Raw genomic sequence first — 21409 nt, 5'->3', positions numbered from 1 at the left:
TACGTTGCTAAGCTGCTCATTCAGGTCAAATGGCACTTGGAAAGATGGTTCAGATTAGAGACACACAACTCTGCCAGAAACATACACACACACATTCACAGGGTGGGCTAAATAAAAGAGCCCAAGCCAACAGGAAGCAATACTACACCACACATTTCTAGGTACGTGCTCTGTACACACACACACACACACACACACACACGAAAAACTTCAAATAGCCCTATTAACCTGATTAGGAGTTGCATTCTAGGTTAAAAAGCCAAATAAACACAACAAGCATAAACAAATACAAACTCTACAATAGATCTGAGCACATATGACTAACAGGAAGAGGGGAGCTTAAGGGGACGCCGCTTAAGTTTATTATGCTGTCAAGACAACAAGTCATACACACACACACACACACACACACACACACGTATGATGCAATGATCAAACCTAATGAGCAGAGCACTGGCTACAACTGTTGTGTGCTGACAGATGACGACACACACCCACCCAGATACAGAAACACAACACGAAGGCGGCCAAGCCTGAAAGGCAGAACCACAAACAACTCTAAACAATGATGACAACAGCAGGTGTGTGGATATTATCAGACAATAACCAGTTATTAGTCCCTTCAAGACCCAAAAAATTAACATTTTACGCCGTTTACTCAACCTCATGTCGTTTTAAACCTGGTATCTTAATAATAATTAATAATTGTTAATTATTTCTATAAAAATTAAAGTGAAAAATCACAGTTAAAGCATTTATTAAGATTTTTTTTAAAGAAATAATTCAATTCAGGAACGATGCATTAAACTAAAAATGAGAGTAAAGACACTTAAGAAGCACAACTTTAACATAAATAATAGGGATGCATGATATAATCAGCCGATGTTTGTGCGACCCTGGACCACAAAACCACTCTAGTCTCAAGGGTATATTTGTGGGACACGAACAATACACTGTATGGGTCAGAATTATACATTTTTCTTTAATGCCAAAACTCATTAAGATATTAAGTAAAGATATTTTGTAAATTTCCTACCGTAAATATATAAAACATTATTAATTTGACTTAATTTGGACAACTTTAAAAGGAGATTTTCACAATATTTTGATTTTTTGCACCGTCAGATTCCAGATTTTCAAATATTCTCTGCCTATCTCGGCCAAATTATATCCAAAACTATCTTTCAGATGTTTTTTTTCATATGTATAAATCCCTTATGACTGGCTTTGTGGTCCAGGGTCAAATGTGTTAATTTTTTTCAATGTTATTGGGCCAATACAAATGTTTGGCTGATTTATTAAAGGCACAATATGTAATTTTCACCACTAGAGGCCACTTGTTCAAAACAAAGGCGTAGTTTTATGATGCCTAGTTTTCGGAGTTGGATTGAGCACTTTTGCTCATGCGTATGTGGAGTAACGCAGCGTTGTTTTATCATATTAGATACATTTGAGTCTGTTGAAAGTTATGTTATAATGCTACTCTGTGCGTTTGCTCGGCGGCTACTATGCGACACTAGTTTACACTGCAGTGAGCTAGATCGATAGCCTGACAAGCCAGACCCACATCAAGATGTTTGGTCTGGAAACTCACCACTGACAGGGCTCAATCCTAGGGGCGGGATCTGACTGATTAAACATTCACCGTATCCGGTCGGCAAAACTCCGAACACATTTTCCCTTTTTAAGAATGACTTCAGTGCCGTTCTTTGTTCTTTTCTCAGAGAAAAGCTTAACTCCAATTCTTCCAGAGCTCAAGAGGTCAAAGCTGATTCGAAAGACCACCATTCGCCAGTTTCTGTGTTTACTAGAAGCACGCAAACGCAACTTGGCCGTCGTCATTATGGCCCCGCCCACTTACTCTATACACAATGTGATTGGCCCAGCAAGAATTAGGCGAATACAGCTCAGAAGTGTATTGAGAGTTGCTAGACGACACTCGCGGGCAGATTAGATTTGCTGCCGCTAGGGTGCGTCTAGATTTCTAGGCTATGTTTCCATGGTTTCTACAAAATAAAATCGGCTACTCGAGGGTAACGCAGGTATTATGTCATTGATAGGAAATGCACACACAGTCTGTGTCCTGGTTAAAATTGCTTTTTTCCCTCTAGATTTAAACATTCTTGGAAACATCTGGGATAATCTTAGTACACAAGTCAACAAAATATATAACATGTTCTAATGGGCATATTTTAATCCAAAAATATTACATCCAGTGCCATTTTAAAGCTCATAAATGGATTATTTCCTTCAGCTGAGACACTTCAGATGCGCATTGTCCGTCATGATGGTTTTGAATTGCTTGAAATATGACCGGAATCACTTCAAAAAGGAAAATACAGTTAATTTGCACCAGAAGTCTGTCGTATATGAGAACATTATAATTGTGTGCTTGGGACATTTTCATTTTTGCATAAACTAGCCACCGCCTGTTGAAAATAAACTGCATAATAGAATTATAATCTGCTAAATATGAATCTGGATCTGAATCGACTGGGACAGGCGGCAGATGTCCTGTACATCAAATTATATAACCCTGCCTGTCAATCTCAGCTTATCGACCGCTTTATGAAACGCAGTGTGTTGATTTTGGACGTGTTGTCGATTGTTCCAAACTGTCAGGGGTGGGTGTCTGATGAAACAAAACAAAAAGTGTGGGAAATATAGAGAAAGAAATGGGGAGGATCCTCAATCCTCACTTTAACAGCTGTTCGGCATCTGAATGCAGGCTATAATGAAGTGCTGTGCAGGATTTCTCACACACATGCAAAGAGAGCAGGGCTGTAATAACAGAAAGGGCACTAGTAACACAATAGCCACAGAAGACAATAAAATACACTATAGGGACACCAGCAGGACGAGTCACAAGATTCACAGTGTGCACTACAGTCAATGCCTCATTGTGCAACTGCTTTCTCACACACAGCTTAGATTCAATATGACATGAGTCCCATTTCAGACAGCAGTCACCCTCAAGTGAACCATTACAATCTCTGCTTACCATTCACAGCAGCTCCGACTGACATGGGGACTGTAAGCGAACTTTTAACGGATGATAATGGCGTTTATACGTTTTAGGTGAGTCTTAAGCGGACTAAAGTACCTTTAAGGACACTGTACAGTGTGCGTGTTTCCTCCCACACCCCCTCATCGTCGTCAGGATGCCCTACTATTCCTCTTTTTATCTTTAGCAGCTCTATAAATAGCGTGCGAGAGATTTTCAGACTCAGATTTCAGGCGTTGGAAAGGGTCTCTCTCTCGAGCTCAGAATAGCGGACTATCAGCGCACGAGGGTGTGTGTGTGTGTGTGTGGGGGGGTCTTTCTTACACACACACACACACACCAAGTCATAAAAGTACATGAGATGCAGCAAATAAACAGTGTTCGAGTTTAACGTTACAAAAAAAGTGACGGTTGACGAACAAATCCCTCTTTGGATCTTTTTGACGCTGTTGTGATTAACTTACATTCAGCTATGCGTTATCTACAGTTCACATTATCATCAAAGTTGACTTTAAACGACAATGTGTACGAATAAAGAATAACCCAAACGGAGAACTTTATGCCGTTAAACTCACCTCACAGAGTGAAAGTCCAGTGAGCGCTCGAGCGCATCCCTCTCATTCCCGCCTCGAGAATCCCAGATTACCCCAGAGGATTAAACGCGACAAAAACAGTCCAAAAACTCCACAAACAGTCCGCTTTTCCACTCGGAAAATCGCAAAACGCAACTCTCACACAGCAACGACGCTCCTCTTCCCTCGTAAATAGGGGATTTTCGGCTGTAGTGTGTGTGTTTGTGCGAGGGGAGTGTGTTTGCGAGACTCTGCTTCAGCACTGAGAGAAACTGAGGTGGTCATGTGACCCACTAATCCGGCCCCTTCACTGAGCGCACAAATCTAACCAGCCAATCAGAATGTAAGATACCCACTGTGCCCCGCCCACTCTTGTCCAACTAGAAGAATTAAAGGTCAGTGTTTACGATACTGCGTATGTGTGTGAGAGAGATATAAAATGATAGTATGACACAAAAATCCACACTGTAACTGACTTATCCTCACAGGTTGTCTCACACAGATGTTTACATGACACTGTTAACGCATTAGATTCGTTATTAGCAGAAATCACAGCAACCTTGTAAACATTCTGCCAGTTTTATTGCCAACACAACATATGAGCAATCATCAACAGCAAAGTTTGGTACTGTGATCGATTCCATTACTGATCTAATCAATGTTTTGAGTTCAATATAAGTTCGTCTCTCGACAACATCTGTGACATTCAGTGGGGACTACCAGACAATAATATTGACTCATCATCCCATTAGTTTAAAACCAAGCAGAACATGCTTTTACTGTAATACAAGTCAATGAGGTAAGACATTCTGAATGGTTTTATATGGTTATATGGTAAAGCACATGTAATAATTATTTCATACAAACGTTTTTTTTTTTCAGACATTGCCAAAATAATATTTAAATAATTTAAAATAATATTACGTTGGTCCCACTTTTGCTGCCAAAACAGCCCTGACCCGTCGAGGCATGGCCTCTACTAGAACCCTGAAGGTGTGCTGTGGTATCTGGGCCAAGTCAACACCTCAAACTAGTTGTTGTGCTCCTCAAACCATTCCTGAACCATTTTTGCTTTGTGGCAGGCATATTATCCTGCCGAAAGAGGCTACAGCCACCAAGGAATACCGTTTCCATGAGAGGGTGTACATGGTCTGCAACAACGCTTAGGTAGGTGGTACGTGTCAAAGTAACATCCACACAGATGGCAGGACCCAAGGTTTCCCAGCAGAACATTGCCCAAAGCATCACACTGCCTCCGCCTGCTTGCCTTTTTCCCATAGTGCCATGTGTTCCCCAGGTAAGCGACACACACATACGCGGCCATCCACGTGATGTAAAAGAAAATGTGATTTATCAGACCAGGCCACCTTCTGCCATTGCTCTGTGGTCCAGTTCTGATGCTCACGTGTCCACTGTTGGCGGTGGACAGGGGTCAGCATGGGCACCCTGGCTGGTCTGTGGCTATGCAGACCCATACACAACAAACTGCGATGCACTGTGTATTCTGACACCTTTCTATCAGAACCAGCATTAACTTCTTGAGCAATTTGAGCAAATTTGAGTGTCTGTTTGATCGGACCACACAGGGCCAGCCTACACACCCTCTATATGCATCAATGAGCCCATGACCTTGTCACGAGTTCACCGGTTACTGACCACTGCTGACCGGGAACACCCACAAGAGCTGCAGTGTTTTATATATATATATATATATATATATATATATATATATATATATATATCAATCATGGTATATATACTGCAGTGTCCGGGTCATCCTGGAAAACAATGTTTTAAAGATTCATAAAAGATGAATCACTGTCTGGCCATCTGGGTTTTCGGTATGGAGATAAAGGTTAGGATCGTGATTTCAACACACCGTGAGTGTATATTTGTACCATTTGTTATTTGCTTTTGCCATCTGATAGAGCGTTTGTACTTGTAAACGGTGACGTGTGACGTCAGACTTAACAAATAGATTGGCCTCTGCAGCATCCAGCGCAATTAAACAAAATTATTGAGCTATTTCCCCACGACCTACCGTCCAGGTTGGAGACACTTTACAACATGCTGATATCAACTTTGATAGCTTGCATACTCATCTAGTCAGTGTACTCTATGTCAGCATGTGACACAAATTCACAACTAAAACATGAGGTTAAGGTTAGCATGGCCCAGTTAGCATATTATTTCTTCCTCTGTCCTGTCAAACAGTAGAGTGATATATCAAAACTCAGCTCAGTTTCAAGACAGACACGTCAGACAATGATCTTGCACTCATAAATCTTGTTGTCCTGTCAATGTAAACACAAGATAGACATAACTCACAGAGACACACATCTTATCTCAGACAGTATCAGGGAAGTAAGCATCATACATCCTATATGACTGTTGTGTACACACAGACAGCCAACAGTACAGTATCAGACCAAACAGACATGAATCCAAACCAGAATATCAGAGAGAATTGTGGGTGTGCTCTTTAGATTTGGGCCAGTAAGCATACAGCAGGAACCATCCAGAACACCAAACTAGTTACCCAGAATACTCTAACAACACCTTAACATTGTGTCACTTAAGAAAATGTAACACTTTATAATAATGTTTCACTTGTTATAGAGATGTACTGATATGCACATTTTGGCCAATATCGATAACCGATAATTGTTCATATTTGAAAGCCGATAACCGATAAATCTAAATCCAAAGTTTTATGTGTTATTGTTGAGAGCCTGATTACAAAACCAAAAGTCTCACCGTTAAAAAGATCATATCCCAAGTACTTCAACATAAATCAAACATATACAGTACAGCCTAAATTGAAGCAGTGGAAGTTTTAAAAATCATTTCCTTTTTGAAGTGATTCTAATCATAGTCCAATTAAGCACTTTAAAACCATGCCATGTCTCTCGGTGGAAGGAAATAATCCATTATTTATGAGCTTTAAGATATCGCATTTTCTTATCGGACCGATAATAACATTAAAAAGGAATATAGGATTTAACATATACAGATACATTGTGCAGCCCTAATTTGTTAACAATAGTTATAGAAATATTACATGAACTAATAATGAGCAATACTTCTACAGAATGTATTTGTCTTAGTTAATGGTAATTTTAACATTCATGAATAGATTTTTTTGTAATCCATAATATTTGTAAACATCTGTTAATGCACTGTGACTTAACATGAACAATTAGATTTACACTAACTAAACATGTCATGATTATGAATTTTGTACTGATGATTAATTGTCATACAAATAATTGCAATTAACGATTTTTTGTTTTTGTCACTTTATTGTAGTAAAATGTACAATTAAAATATGCCCATGATTAACTTTAATGCTGTGCAGAATATTTAGTAGTCAAATCGATTAATCACGATTAATTGATTAAATCACATCTAACATAAGTTTGTAAATATATATATATATACTATAAACTTATGTTAAATGTGATTAATCGTGATTAATTGATTTGACAAATTATTAGTTATGCATTTAACAATACATATAAAATATAAATATAAATTCTCTTATGGATAGCAAAACACGCTCCTCCTCATTAAATCAAATAGCCATGACCAGATGAGTAATAAACAATTGCGACAGGCCTATGATTAACAAAGATTAAGAAATGCTTTAAAATATATATTGGTCATGTTAGCTAATGCATTAACTAATGTTAACCTTACTGTAAAGTGTTCCCAAACACTTCAAAATTGAGTGCAATTTAATGTCAGCATATGATTACTGATTAAAGGCAAAGTGAACCAATAATTTTCTTTCAGCAATGACAGATAAAAAGAGAGAGACAGGCAGAGTCAGACATACTAAAAATAAATGGTTTCCATGAGACAGTTCACAAAAGTCCAGTGGGAGGACAGTCAATCAGATTGACAGCCAGAGGACAGAGAGGAATTCCTGCGAGCCGGCAAAGCCGAGTGGAAAATCTTTGTCTCGTGGTTTGGCCTGCAAAGCAAGTCTCACTTTTGTGGAGACTATGCCCTGTTATCGCTTCCTTTCCCACAATCCTCTCAGCCTACTATTTGACTTTAGCAACACCAACAGAACAGGTGCAGTGTGCGTGTACTTCCCTGTGTCCTTACGCAAACAGACACCATTCACTGTTTACTCGCTCTAATGGCGCTGATGTGTGCGGTTCGGTGCTCTCATTCTGTCCCATGTTTACCACATGAATCTCATTGCACGAGGCCCAACTGCAAGAGTAAATCGCAGACCGCCTTACCCTCCAATAACAGGAATCCGGGCCTTCCACATGAATCTTGGACTTGGTTCGAACCAACATTTGATAATCCCTGACCTTTAACCCTGAACTCTAATGTCAAACGGACTTAAGGTACCTCGATAGCTCTTCTGCAGAACATCGTTCCTTATCGCTGCTAAGTGTTTAGGAACTGTTTGCGTTCAGTGTGAAACCTATTGTTTGCACTGATAAAAACTGTAAAATATAGCCCACGATTGTGACTTTACAACACACTCAGACATGTTGTTGTGATATCAAATCAGGCCATAATTTCTCATGTTCCATCAAAGTGCGGCTCTTTTTTGTGATCTCTCAGGGAAGGGCAGAATCATTGTAGCCAGAGGCTAATATTTAACCCACACTGACTTTTGAACAATGCAGACAGTGTATGTCGAACAACTCTTCCACACAAACACACATTTAAATGACACAATTACTGAACCTGCAGGTAAACTTGGAACCGAGACAAATTCATTAAACAGGAGATCTCAAGCATTTAGAAGATCATGAACACACACACACACACACACACACACACACACACACACATACATACACACACACACACAGTCTAAGAGAGACTGTTGGATGTGGTACCATTGAGGGATTGAAATTAATTAATTAGGTAAAGTAGTTCTGGAGTAGTCAAACTAGATGGGTAAATGCAAACAACATGATCTAGACACAAAGCCATATTAAAAGTTAAATCCCGTGGGTCTTTAAAGTTTAAGGTTTTCATTGTTTACTCACCCTCATGTCATTCCAAATCCGTAAGACTTTTGTTCATCTTTGGAACACAAATGAAGATCTTTTAATGAAATATGAGAGTTTTATGTAACTCCATTGACAGCAGAGGTGGAAAGTAACGAATTACATTTACTCGCGTTACTGTAATTGAGTAGCTTTTCTGTGTACTTCTACTTTTTTAAGTAGTTTTAAAAATCTGTAATTTTACTTTTACTTAAGTACATTTTGATTAGAGTATTGTACTGCGCTACATTTTAAACCACATCCGTTACTGAGTAAAAATAAATCATTAATGCATTATGCAAAGAGGGGAGGGAAAAAAACGCGATCCGGAAATGACTAATATTGAATAGATAGAACAGAGAGAACATGCGCGCAAATATCAGATGGAGACGAACAAGACAGACGTCAGTGACGCAGACCCAGGTGAAAGCAAAACGCCGTCGTGAACTCCTGGCTAGTATGGAAATACTTTGGATATAGAAAAAAAATAATGTGGTGTTGTCCTGGAGGATATCAAATGTGCACTAAATGTGGATGCAAATGAAGAAACACATAGAACATGTTCGGGCACACATCCCTCTGTGCAAATAAAGGTATGTTTATAACTTAAGGCCGATTGATGTCTGTGACGCAGAGGGAATCCCGGAATCCAGTCATGAACCTTAACTTTACATTATGACGTAGAATTGGCGTAATACACGCAAACTGGTGGATGAACGAAAAACTCAAATGTAGAGCTGTAGGCCTTAGAAATAAATCAAATCGCGACATGGTCTGTGAACATTAAAGCACAAAACATTGATATATGAATATATGATCTGCTTGTTCTCTCTCTGTGAATGAGCTGCTCCGTCTACTACATATTGACTCTATTATTCTTAAACATTTTTACGAATTAATGATAAAAATAAGTTGTTAATCTAATTCATAATAATTTAAATTTTAATAATAATGTTTTATTGAAATTTTAATAAACAAAATAAACAAATGGTTTTAAGTTTGTTATAATAAAGCATTTGTTCAACCAAATAAAAAAAAGACCAATCTTCTACATTCATTTCACATCATTTTAACAAGTGATAATAACCATCATTTAATAATAGGTAGAGTAAATGTTTAATTGATGTTTTCTGAGATAGTTGTCATATCGTGAAAATCACAATCCTACAGGGGAGAGTCCCACCCCCACTGTTAAAAAAATAACTAAGTAACTTTTACTCTGAGTACATTTTAAATGAGCTACTTTTTACTTTTACTTGAGTAAATTTTTAGACCAGTAATTGTACTTGTACTTAAGTAAAATTTCATTGAAGTAACAGTACTTTTACTTGAGTAGAATATTTTGTTACTCTTTCCACCTCTGATTGACAGTATATGCAACTACTGTCAATACGAGGGACAGAAAACTCTTAGATGAATGGTCAATGGCAGGGAAGTGTTGCCTCATAAATGACCGAAATTTCCATTAATGGTGGGGAAGCGTTGTGTTATAAATGACAGAAATTTCGGTCAATGGCGGGGAAGCGCTGTCTCAATGGACAGGAATTTCTGTCAATGGTGGGGAAGTGTTGTCTCATAAATGACCAAAATTTCCATCAATGGTGGGGAAGTGTTGTCTTATAAATGACCGAAATTTCCATCGATTGTGGGGAGGCGTTATCTCATAAATGACAGAAATTTCGGTCAATGACGGTGAAGTGTTGTCTCAATGGACGGAAATTTCTGTCAATGGCGGGTAAGCGTTGTCTCATTAATTACAGAAATTTCCATCAATGGTGGGGAAGTTTTGTCTTATAAATGACCGAAATTTCCATCAATGGCGGGAAAGCGTTGTCTCATAAATGACCAAAATTTCCATCAATGGCGTGGAGGCGTTGTCTCATAAATGACCAAAATTTCCATCAATGGCGGGGAAGCGTTGTCTCATAAATGACCAAAATTTCCATCAATGGCGTGGAGGCGTTGTCTCATAAATGACCAAAATTTCCATCAATGGCGTGGAGGCGTTGTCTCATAAATGACCAAAATTTCCATCAATGGCGGGGAAGCGTTGTCTCATAAATGACCAAAATTTCCATCAATGGTGGGGAAGTGTTGTCTTATAAATGACCGAAATTTCCATCGATTGTGGGGAGGCGTTATCTCATAAATGACAGAAATTTCGGTCAATGACGGTGAAGTGTTGTCTCAATGGACGGAAATTTCTGTCAATGGCGGGTAAGCGTTGTCTCATTAATTACAGAAATTTCCATCAATGGTGGGGAAGTTTTGTCTTATAAATGACCGAAATTTCCATCAATGGCGGGAAAGCGTTGTCTCATAAATGACCAAAATTTCCATCAATGGCGTGGAGGCGTTGTCTCATAAATGACCAAAATTTCCATCAATGGCGGGGAAGCGTTGTCTCATAAATGACCAAAATTTCCATCAATGGCGTGGAGGCGTTGTCTCATAAATGACCAAAATTTCCATCAATGGCGTGGAGGCGTTGTCTCATAAATGACCAAAATTTCCATCAATGGCGGGGAAGCGTTGTCTCATAAATGACCAAAATTTCCATCAATGGCGGGGAAGCGTTGTCTCATAAATGACCAAAATTTCCATCAATGGCGGGGAAGCGTTGTCTCATAAATGACAGAAATTTCGGTCAATGACGGGGAAGTGTTGTCTCAATGGACGGAAATTTCTGTTAATGGCGGGTAAGCGTTGTCTCATAAATGACAGAAATTTTACGTCAATGGCGGGGAAGCGTTGTCTCATAAATTATGAAAATTTCTGGCAATGGTAGGAAAGCGTTGTCTCATAATAGACGAAAATATTCGTCAATGGCAAGGAAGCGTTGTCTCATAAATGACAGAAATTTCCGTCATTGGCAGGGAAAGAGTTAATAGTTTGAATTTGTTAGCTTCTCTGTTTGAACTTAAAATGTGTCTCGCATATCAGTATCAAATTTGTCAGTCAGCCAGACAGTAAAGTTCATGTCTGATGCCTGAGCGTGTGCCAAGATCCGCCTGTAGCGCAGCAGCTCCTGGAGGGCAGCATCACCTGATAGCCTTCAACAAATTCCCCAAGTGTAGTAAGCGTAACATACAGGGCAGCAGACCTGAAAACATGCACGCAGTAGATAAACAGACTCTTTCTGTGTCGTCATATTTTGGATTCTAAACAGATAACCGTTAATAGTTACCATGGGAATGTGCAAATAGTAAACAAGTCTTCTGAATGCGCAACCAACTTAACTAAACATAGGGCTAGATATTAAAATATGGGCTGGATAACAGTGACATAACCTTCGTATTTTGTCCGAAATCTGACCTGGCTAGAGAGTAAAAGGTGAAATTTCCTGCTAGGTACACCAAATTTTCCAAAAACAGCGGATGCAGCTTTACAAATACTGTAGTTTTCACTCAGTCGTGACCTCTCCATGATTGTGTGTTTTATCTAGAGAGCGTTCCTCAGGGGAAATGATTTTACCTTGAACTGTTTGAGTTTTGAGCTGATTTCCGATTGTTTTAATTCAATGCGAGTCAGAGCATCACAGAGCACATGAAAGACTTTAAAGGGGGCATAATAGAAAACAGGATTTTCCTTGCTCTGATGTACAATCTTGTCATCCTTTAAAGTTCACATTGTAAAGCCCCTCCCCAGTCCACCCAGACCTGAAAACTTGCAAAACGATACAGTCTCAGATAAAAAAAAACACACACTAAGCAAAGTTATCTAAAACTTTAAACCTTGAATAAAACTGTACATTCTCATCTTGCTACAGAGCCGCATTTAATTAGCCATCCATTCTATCCTTTTAGTCTCAATGCAGATCAAAGCCTTTTCTTAATAAAGCAGTGCCAACATTAATTTCATACCAATAACCTGTTAACTCGCTTGCGCATTCATGCTTAGGGATTATGTAATAGCTGATGACAAAAGAGACATGCAACTCTTTTGATCGCAAAAGCTGCAAAAAAGACGTCACAGTAATTCAGAATAATAGAGATGGCAACCTTTCAAAGCCGCAATGAAATTAGGCACATCATTCAGGCGCTCCACCAAGTGAGTCTGTTGGCATATATAAAGTAAGTCTATACTTTATATAGACTTAGAGATATCATTTTGCTGGGCTGTTACTTTGTTCTTATTTCACGGAAAATAAAGATAGACATCTGAGCCACGTAATTGAAGTTAGACAACAAACAGGTTATAATGTATGTCCAAACATTTAGGTAATTCATTGATAAGAGTTGATTAACTAGTCAATTTAAATTATTATAATCAACTCACATTCCTCCACAGACTATCCGTCCACGGATCACAGTTTGAAACCCACTGACTGCACTAACCAAACAAACACCAATAATCACCATAATCAATTCCATTGAAAACATCCTTTCCCAAAAGAGCCATCCAAGAACCATTCACCCATGTGTAATAGACCTCTTTTTGGGATGACGTTGATAAATAAACCGATAAAGAGGATGTTTGTGTACTGCTATGTATCACATGGCACTGCTGTGACTCTATTCCATGACCACACAAGTTCAAGCCCCTCGGGACAGAGTCATTTTAGAGATGCAGATCCTGTAGGGCTGATATCACATGAACCCTTTCGCACTGGGTAGTTCTAGGAACTATCCACCAGGGTGGTTCCCCGAGAACTAAACATTCAGGGCCATTTTCTTGGTTGCATTCGCGCCGCCAGTAGGAACTCTGAAGAGACGTAAGCCGCGTTGTGACTTATTTTGACAGTGCTGAGACTCAGAGCCTGAGCACACAGTGCTCGATTTCTCCATCTTTATTACACTCTAAAAAATGCTGGGTTAAAAACAACCCAATTTGGGTTGAATATGGACCAACCCAGAAATTTGGTTGTTTGAACCCAGTGAATGGACCCATTCAATGAACCCAACTTGGGTTGTTTTTAACCCAGCATTTTTTAGAGTGTAGATAGAACTCTTACATAAAGAAAGTATAAAGTAAATAAAAAAGTATTAGCGTTTGCCGTGTGGTTGATGCCGAATGTCGCTAGCTGAGGAGAAATATATAAATCAAAGTCGCGATGGATTTTCTCCATGGCGTAAAGGTTGAGAGGTCCATCTTTCACCGTTTTCCATGTGTGTAGAGTTAGTTTGTGGAGTAAATATAGAGGCTATAATCTATGTGTTTCCATGGCATTTAAAAATGGATGGTATTGAGGTTTCGCATGCATTCAGCGTACACTTACCTCATTGGTAGTTCCTATTGTGCTGGGTTAGACCTTACTCTGAAGTCAGAGCTAATTCAAGCAAGCACGGCAAAAAGCGGGTCCTTCCGCCAATAGTTCTAGGAACTATGAAAAGGTTCTTCTGGTGTAAAAGCCCCTATGGCGCTGTCAAACCTGTTCATAGGAGGAAATCTTGGCTTTTTACAGTAGTTGGGAAATTAAATGTGTTCACAAGGTATTCTGTTAACCTGTTTCCCTACAATTAGTTATTAAATACTTTTTGTCCAGTTTGATAACGGGATTCTAAAGGAAATAATTGCTTTCCTAGAATTTTCCATTCATTCCTTATCAAAATTACCATGATAATTGTTAATCAAACCATTGATGAAGAGCCATCGGAAATGGAACCAGAATCAGTAAACTTCTTTTCATTTCCCCTTACTAACTCCAAGTTTCAGCTAACATTTACTTGATCTGATATCTTCACAACCTGATCTGTTTAGGTCAAGCTTAAAATGTTACTCGGTGAACTGAGAAAAGAAGGGAATGTCAACAGGCGACCTATAGCACAGTATAATAACTGTCCCTGTGGAGCCATTTCAACATTCCAGGAACGGGAATGAGTAAATAAAACAAATAAAAAAATATTAGACAAAGGGAACAAGAGACTCATTCACATCTGCAGATGCCATTGTTGCAATCTTAAAAATGTAATTTTAGAGTCGAGAGAGATGAATACTGCATTCTGAAGTTCATTAGATGAAGCTGAACTTCTGGCCCTGACAAGGACTTGTGACAGTAGAGTTTTGTCATTTTGCAAAATTGAATTAAAACAATCAAAGCTTCCATGGATGAAGGAAGGGACGACGTTTCCTGGAAAGGTATTGCGCAGTCAGGAAAAAGAAACAGTGTGTGTGTGTGTGTGTGTGTGTGTGTGTGTGTGTGTGTGTGTGTGTGTGTGTGTGTGTGTGTGTGTGTGTGTGTGTGTGTGTGTGTGACAATGATGTATTACCCCATGAGCCAAAAGACTTTCTCACAAGTTTTGTATGACCAGTCCTTTGCGCGCGCACACGCGCACACACGCACGCACACACACACACACTTAAAAACATCTGCTGTCCACTCAGCCGAACTATCAGAGGTTTCCAGGGAGACGAACACAAACAGTGGAGATGTATGTTGAAGCCCCACCTCGTGCCCTAAGAGAGCAATCAACCTGGGCAAGTCCCCTCCTTCCCTTTCGTCAAATTTCACATATGGTTCTTTTTACCATCTTCAAGGGACTCGTATATAGAAAACATCTCAAACACACGATAACATAAACCATGTGTACAAAAGCTTTAAGAAGTAATGGAGCAAACGTGCAATTACATGCAATGCTCTTTCGTCCTTATTCTTCGTACGAGACCTCACATCAAGCACTTTGCCAGATTACGACGTTATTATCAGCCACCTGCTACGAGTAACAAGCTAAAGGTGAAGATTTTCATAGGCGTCCCAAAGGCGCGAACAAATACGTGCTAGGTCGTGAACTTGAACTATGACCCTTTCAACCACTGGATGAAAGAGTAATTTGTAGGATGAAGGGTTGCTGAGAGGAGTTACGAGCTTTCTTTCCTCTGGGTCGCTTTGTGTTTTCGAAGCACGCTGACTGAATGAAGGAATCACACAGAATTTCTCCTACGCAGTCATCTTGTCCTGCTCAGGAATTCACCCCAACTGAAGGGGGAAAAAAAGTTTTATTCAGGGGTCTCTCATCTAAAGGCAAGAGTCTTCTGAAAGGCTTGCTAAACACTTTGATCTCAGTCCTTTCTGGGCTTGTTTTAAACTACAGTCAAGTTTAGATGCAAACAATCAGTGCAGATGCAACAAGTTTCCGGCACAGCTTAGTTTCTAGGTTATTCATTTGAACTAGTTTCTCTTGGGTACTCAAGGGTGCAAATTAATTTATGGGGAAAAGCTGACAGAGAAGACTGTCGACTAAACTGAAGAGTGGTTCTCAATATTCAATGTCTGAATTGATCTCTTTAAGATGAAAGGATTCAACTGTAGTTGAATATTGGCTATGATTATAATGTATTATGCATGATCTTTTAACTAGCACTGAAAGCTGCAAGGCTCTTTTCCAATCTGGCAGGTTTGGAATAGAAGACTGTTCAGCTGGAGGAAGTAAATCAAGTCCCCACCGAGGTGGTTATTTCTCCATTTTTTTCTGGGAGAACTGCGGATGCCCCACTGTGTATCAATGCTAAACACCCATCGGCAGGGGTTTGGAAAATTCCGGAGCCCCTGCGAAGTGAGCAGAAGGTCAGCTCCAAGCTGAACCAGCAGTAAAGGCCAAGACAGAGACCCATAGATGTCCGCTCACCCATCAGCGGGAGCTATCACTTCTCCTGCCAAATCCATTTATGCTGCACCACCTCCTGCCGAAACACCATTCAGCTAGTACCAATGTTCAAGATCAGCCTCCTAAAAAGATAGAAGAGTTTGTGGGAGTTGCTTTTGTCCATTCAAGGGACAACAGGACCTGTCACTGGACTTACTGCAAAATTTCAGAAGGAGAACAGCACAACTAAATAGAGTAGTGACAAGAACACATTCTACTGCTTGTGCAATTGGCCATTAATATCTCAGTGGTGATGGGTGTCTGCAGTTGGGATGAGGCAGATCAAGAGACAGAAAATGAGGAGCCAAACTTCCTGATAGACAAAGGGATCCTGCAGGGTCACAGGCATCCAGCCAGAGCTTGCACTGTCCACTGGGACAACATACAAAGAGAGAGCATGAGTAATATGTGACTCAGAACCAACAGTAACTTCTAAACTCACAAGACGTTCTCCAGTTTTGAATTCCAGTCAAGAATTCTCGAACACTGAGGTTACCAATTGCAATCAAGTTCAACAACATTGAAGTCCAAAAACAACCAATATAAATCGACTGGAGTTATCCCATTTCCAACAAACAAGAGATTGGGGGTGGACACCCTGGAACATTGTTCCAGATATAGGAAGCCTTCTATGGTATAGCCCACTCATTGGGCATGCAGACAAGCTGGCCTACTTCTAAAAACTTCATCCCAGACCCTCTAAGTTTTACTAGAAACCCTGCCCACAAGTATGTAAGACTTTGTTCCTCAGGAAAAGCCTTGACAATGAACCACCAATACACACAGCTGTCAAAGTCAGGGTCGCTGAGGCGGTCCGAGAGCCTTTTCACTGGAGTAGTTGCGCTCACTGAGTCATATGGATCGTATCCTTCTTTGTGTGTTGATATAAGTCTAAAGGTCACTCCTTCCAGCTGTTTCCTTCCACACCCCACAGAGTGAGGGAGTAATGAATGAGTGCAGACCGCTCAGGGAGGATGGTACTGACCGCTCAAGGAATCGCTGCATTGCTGCTAACTGTAAACACACACACGTGACGCAAAACAGGCAGGTCATCTGTAGCAAGTTTTAAAGGATGTGACCTGAGAAATGGGATGAAAGAGTTTTAGCATCACAGCTGTGATTGTGCTGAGGTGATCCAGACAGGTTTGTAAAATGTTTCCTTTCTGCAAAGTCATCACAAATCATGCCATCTGAAGCATGAAGATATCATCTAAGTATCCACTCATAAAAGGTGCTGGGTGTGGATCCCACATGCCTCAAAGGCTAAGAGACTTGAAATATAAACCTGTGCTGGGTGAAGGTTTATTTTTTATCTCTTTGAGTGTTGAATCTACACTGAGTCAAATTACTCAGCTCTCTTCAATGGGCCATTCCAGGCTGGGTCTGAGGCACAAGAAAACGTGTCACAAAGTGTGAGCGTCAATGTGCACAAAAACTGTCACAAACTGAGAGAGGAACACTGTAACAGCATCTTTATAGTTAGAAATAAATTTTACCTTCAGGACATTTTAAGGGTTCAAGGGTTTGATTTAGATTTAGATCCCCAAAGTATTCCAGGTATCAAGACCTCATTCTGGAATATTATTTAAAGGTGACCTAGAATGAAAAATTGAATTAACCTTGCCATAGTGAAATAATAAGTGTTCAGTACATGGACATCACATACTGTGAGTCTCAAACACCATTGTCTCCAACTTCTTATGTAAATCTCATGAATCAAATACACCACGGACAAAAAAGTGCTTCTCAACATCAGGCCAACCATGACGCAAGCTTTGGGGATCATTTATATGCACGCCGCCAACATTTGCATCTGTCCAAACATGTTCATTGTGAGGCGGAACTGACGAAGCCGAATCTACTGATGGTAAACAAGACACTGGAGGATAGCAAAATGGCTCTCATGACACACGTCATGTTTAGGCTTTGCAGGAGACATGAGGACTTTTCATATGTCAACAGTCATGGTTGAGGTTTATTATAATCGGATACCACAACAAAACGTTCGTTTGTTCGGCCCATTTCAAGCAAGCTTCGCTCAGCGTCTTAAACTGAAGAAAGGGGCAACTGTATTCCTGCAAGCAATAAGTAGTGATTTATCCACTTATTGACTAGCTGTTTAAACAATTTCTGATTAAGCTGAAAGTTTCTTAGAGAGAACGCATTGTCTAGAGGACGCAAGATGCTAGTAAAGTAACAATAGGAAACACCAAGTACCATACAAAACTAAATAGTGTGTCTAATGACAAAGGTTAATATTATTTTGTATTACAAAATACAACCGTAGATACTTTGCTTACAGATCGTACACTCGATCCTTCTAGCAAACGTCACCTTTTCCACCATATAAGTTAAAACGATAGTCATTTGACAAGGCTATTCATTTTGTAAAAATATAAGTTATATATTTATATTTTGAGAACTGAAGTAGGCCTATGATGTTTTCGCACGCTTGTATTAAGAGTACATCACAGTCACTGAGTATCCTACATTGACTAACGTTATATAAACATGCAATATCGTTGTCTAAAATGTAGACTGAATGACACTTTAAGCAGAACATCTCAAATGGAGATTGCTTAAATGCAGCTTACTTGTTTAATGGTGTTTTCAGATCACCGGCGCGCGAGAGGGAGCTCGCGTGCATATAGTTGCCAGATTGGACATGTTAAGGTAAAACACCGGATGTGTTCTTTTCAGAGAAAAGCTCTGTTTGGGGGATTTAAATGACTGAAATCTGGCAACCGCACGAACTTGAGCTCTTTCTCGCGCTGATGATCTGAAAACACCAATAAACAAGTAGGCTGCATTTTATCAATTTCCATTTGAGATGTTCTGCTTAAAGTGTCATTCAGTTGGTCTGTGTTCTGTCAAGACTCAGCAGCCGCTTCGCTGAACAGCTGACCTGCTGTGAGCAGCTGAAATAAGCCAATCAGAGCAGAGCTCAACATTAATATTCATGACCCTTCCAAATAAGGCAAAAACAGAGCATTGCATCCTAGAGACAATTTATAGGGTTGTAAAGGGACCTGTAAAACTGTATCTGGACAATTTTTGTCCTTAAATAAGCCACATACCTTCTATGTAGATATCAGAGAACAATTTAAAATATTGTTTCAAAACATTCTAGGGCACCTTTAACTTCATACCATGTTTTCCCTTTTTACAAACAACAAATATAACTGGGTAAAGGCCTACCCAGCCGGATAAATGTTTTTGCCATAAAGAAACCCTAAGATCAAGAGACAGAATGTGAGACATGAGGAGTGTGAGCTTTTTTAAAGGTTAGGCAGAGTGTCTGAATTTACTGGTCACTGGTAAACCAATAAAATAACTTCCAGACTGTCTCACTTCTTCTTAGCAGTGACCAGTGGGGAGAAAATCACTTTCAAACTATGATCTCAGTTTCTCTTTTATTTCTCTCTCCCTTTCTCTGTTTAAGGCATCATCTTGGAGTAGTGTATGGATTGTGTGAGCTCAGAACTGGTGGATGACTCTCATATTTCCATGTTTTTTTCTTTTTTTCTTTTTGTCCCTGAAATGGATTTACAACAGACACAAGGAGATATTAAACACTACTGTATGTCCATTAGGGTTGGTGACGGTCAGTGGAAAGATCTTCTAAGGACAGCCTACACTCTGTAATTTTCCCCAAGAACAACTGACTGACATCAAGATCTACAGCACAGATCTTCAAGTAGACACCATTTAATTTAAAGTAAAAAAATGGTGGTTACTCATAAGAATATATTGATTTATGTTTGCTTGTAAAATTCCTCTCTTTTTTCTCCTTGTTCCTCTTGGTACAGAATAAATATTTGGCCGGGATGTCTCTGCATAGTCTTGTTATCCTCTGTTTTCATTGCCTCTGCTCCCTCCATCTCTTCTTTTTCCTCACTGCTCCCATTCCTCCATCCAGTACTAATGCTTCTCTTCTTCCACCTCACTGACTCCCAAGCACTCATTTGTCCTTGCTCTTTGTTCGACGGGAGTGGAGAGGGCGGAGGGGTTCAGGCCCCCTTTAGTGAGCCTCTCTCTGTCTCCAATGACGGACAGTGCAATATTCTCCCTGCCCCACCCACATATGGAAAAATAAACAAGTGTCCACATGTAGCCACGGAATGTTAATGGCTTCCATAACTCTGCTCTCCACCTGCCAAAACGCAAGCAAGTCCATAATACAGATCCTGACATATTGCGTTATACGCTGAATCTCTAGAGTCAATGTCTATTAAGAATATTCATTCAGAGAGTCCTGTAGCGAACTGAAGAAGACTTCTTTGCAGTCCGTTTGATTGGTCTGGCAGCTCAATCAATGGACTAGATTTTTGCTGAACAATCGAGGACAGACAAGAGTGTTTGAAACTTCAAGTTGTAAAGGCCACAAAGATATGAATAATTTCCAGACTTTTATGCCTGGAAGTCTTGCAGTGTGATCAGGACTACTCGGTTGTCTGAGGCCTGGAGTTCAACCAAGCCACACAACTGTTGTGTTTATTTCATAAACAGGGCTGTTTACTCACACAATGATCATCAGATGGGCCTTGTAATGAGGTCTGGCCTCAAGACAGTTTGCATGATCTCCTTCACAGGGGGTCTCGCAGACACTGGGTGGTCCAGCAGACTCAATATTGAGTTTTAAAGTGGTGTTCCCTTTCTTTCATGGCTTCAGCATACAAGAGCTCTTCATGAGCCTGGGGGCGCATTACTTTGGAATTCTGAATGGCTGCTTCTAGAGTTTGCGTGACTACTCAGTTTTAGTCAACTACTAGTCGAGATTTACAAATTTGCCTCTAATCTTAATCGATTAGTCCGTGTTTAGAAAGCACTATAAAATAAGCTACGCCATGTCGACCAGACCGGTAGGGTCCTGTCTCAAATGAAACCCTAAGCTCTTGAGTCCACACTTTTGGGACATAATCCCACTTTTGCTGTTGGATAAATGTCTGTTGTGGAGCTTGCAGGCTTGGAAAAAGAGTGCGTATAGCGTGAGCACCCTTCTGAAACCTAAAATGATAAATGGGACACCCTACGGACTTGTGGACTTAGACAAGCGGTGTCCATTGTAAGTCCACAAGACCGTAAGCGGACTGATTTGGGCCCGGAGGTGAGTTTCTTACGGTTATATGGACGCTACCTTCAATAGGAGAACTAACAAATAAAATGGCTAAATAACTACAACATTTTATTGCACAAAACAAATGTTAATTCAATTCAGAATAAAACAAA

General features: G+C 39.9%; 1 protein-coding gene across 8 annotated transcripts in view; it reads right to left on the bottom strand.

Moving 5' to 3' along the window:
• The window catches only part of add3a (adducin 3 (gamma) a), a 159091-nt gene that overhangs the window by 44812 nt on the left and 92870 nt on the right, over positions 1-21409 (bottom strand). For 3 of the 8 annotated variants that reach the window (XM_067416251.1, XM_067416257.1, XM_067416256.1), the window contains exon 1: positions 3580-3843. The exons of 4 other annotated variants lie outside the window; for them this stretch is intronic. The gene's annotated coding sequence lies outside the window, so the exon portion shown is untranslated. Of the gene's footprint in view, positions 1-3579; positions 3844-21409 lie in introns of those variants that run through there. One more of the 8 variants, XM_067416258.1, reaches the window with a different exon arrangement.

Source organism: Pseudorasbora parva, chromosome 14 (assembly GCF_024679245.1).
Source record: "Pseudorasbora parva isolate DD20220531a chromosome 14, ASM2467924v1, whole genome shotgun sequence".
NCBI classification, from domain to species: Eukaryota; Metazoa; Chordata; class Actinopteri; order Cypriniformes; family Gobionidae; genus Pseudorasbora; species Pseudorasbora parva.
Note: the sequence above shows the minus strand (reverse complement) of the source record. Positions and strands in the feature narration are given on the sequence as shown.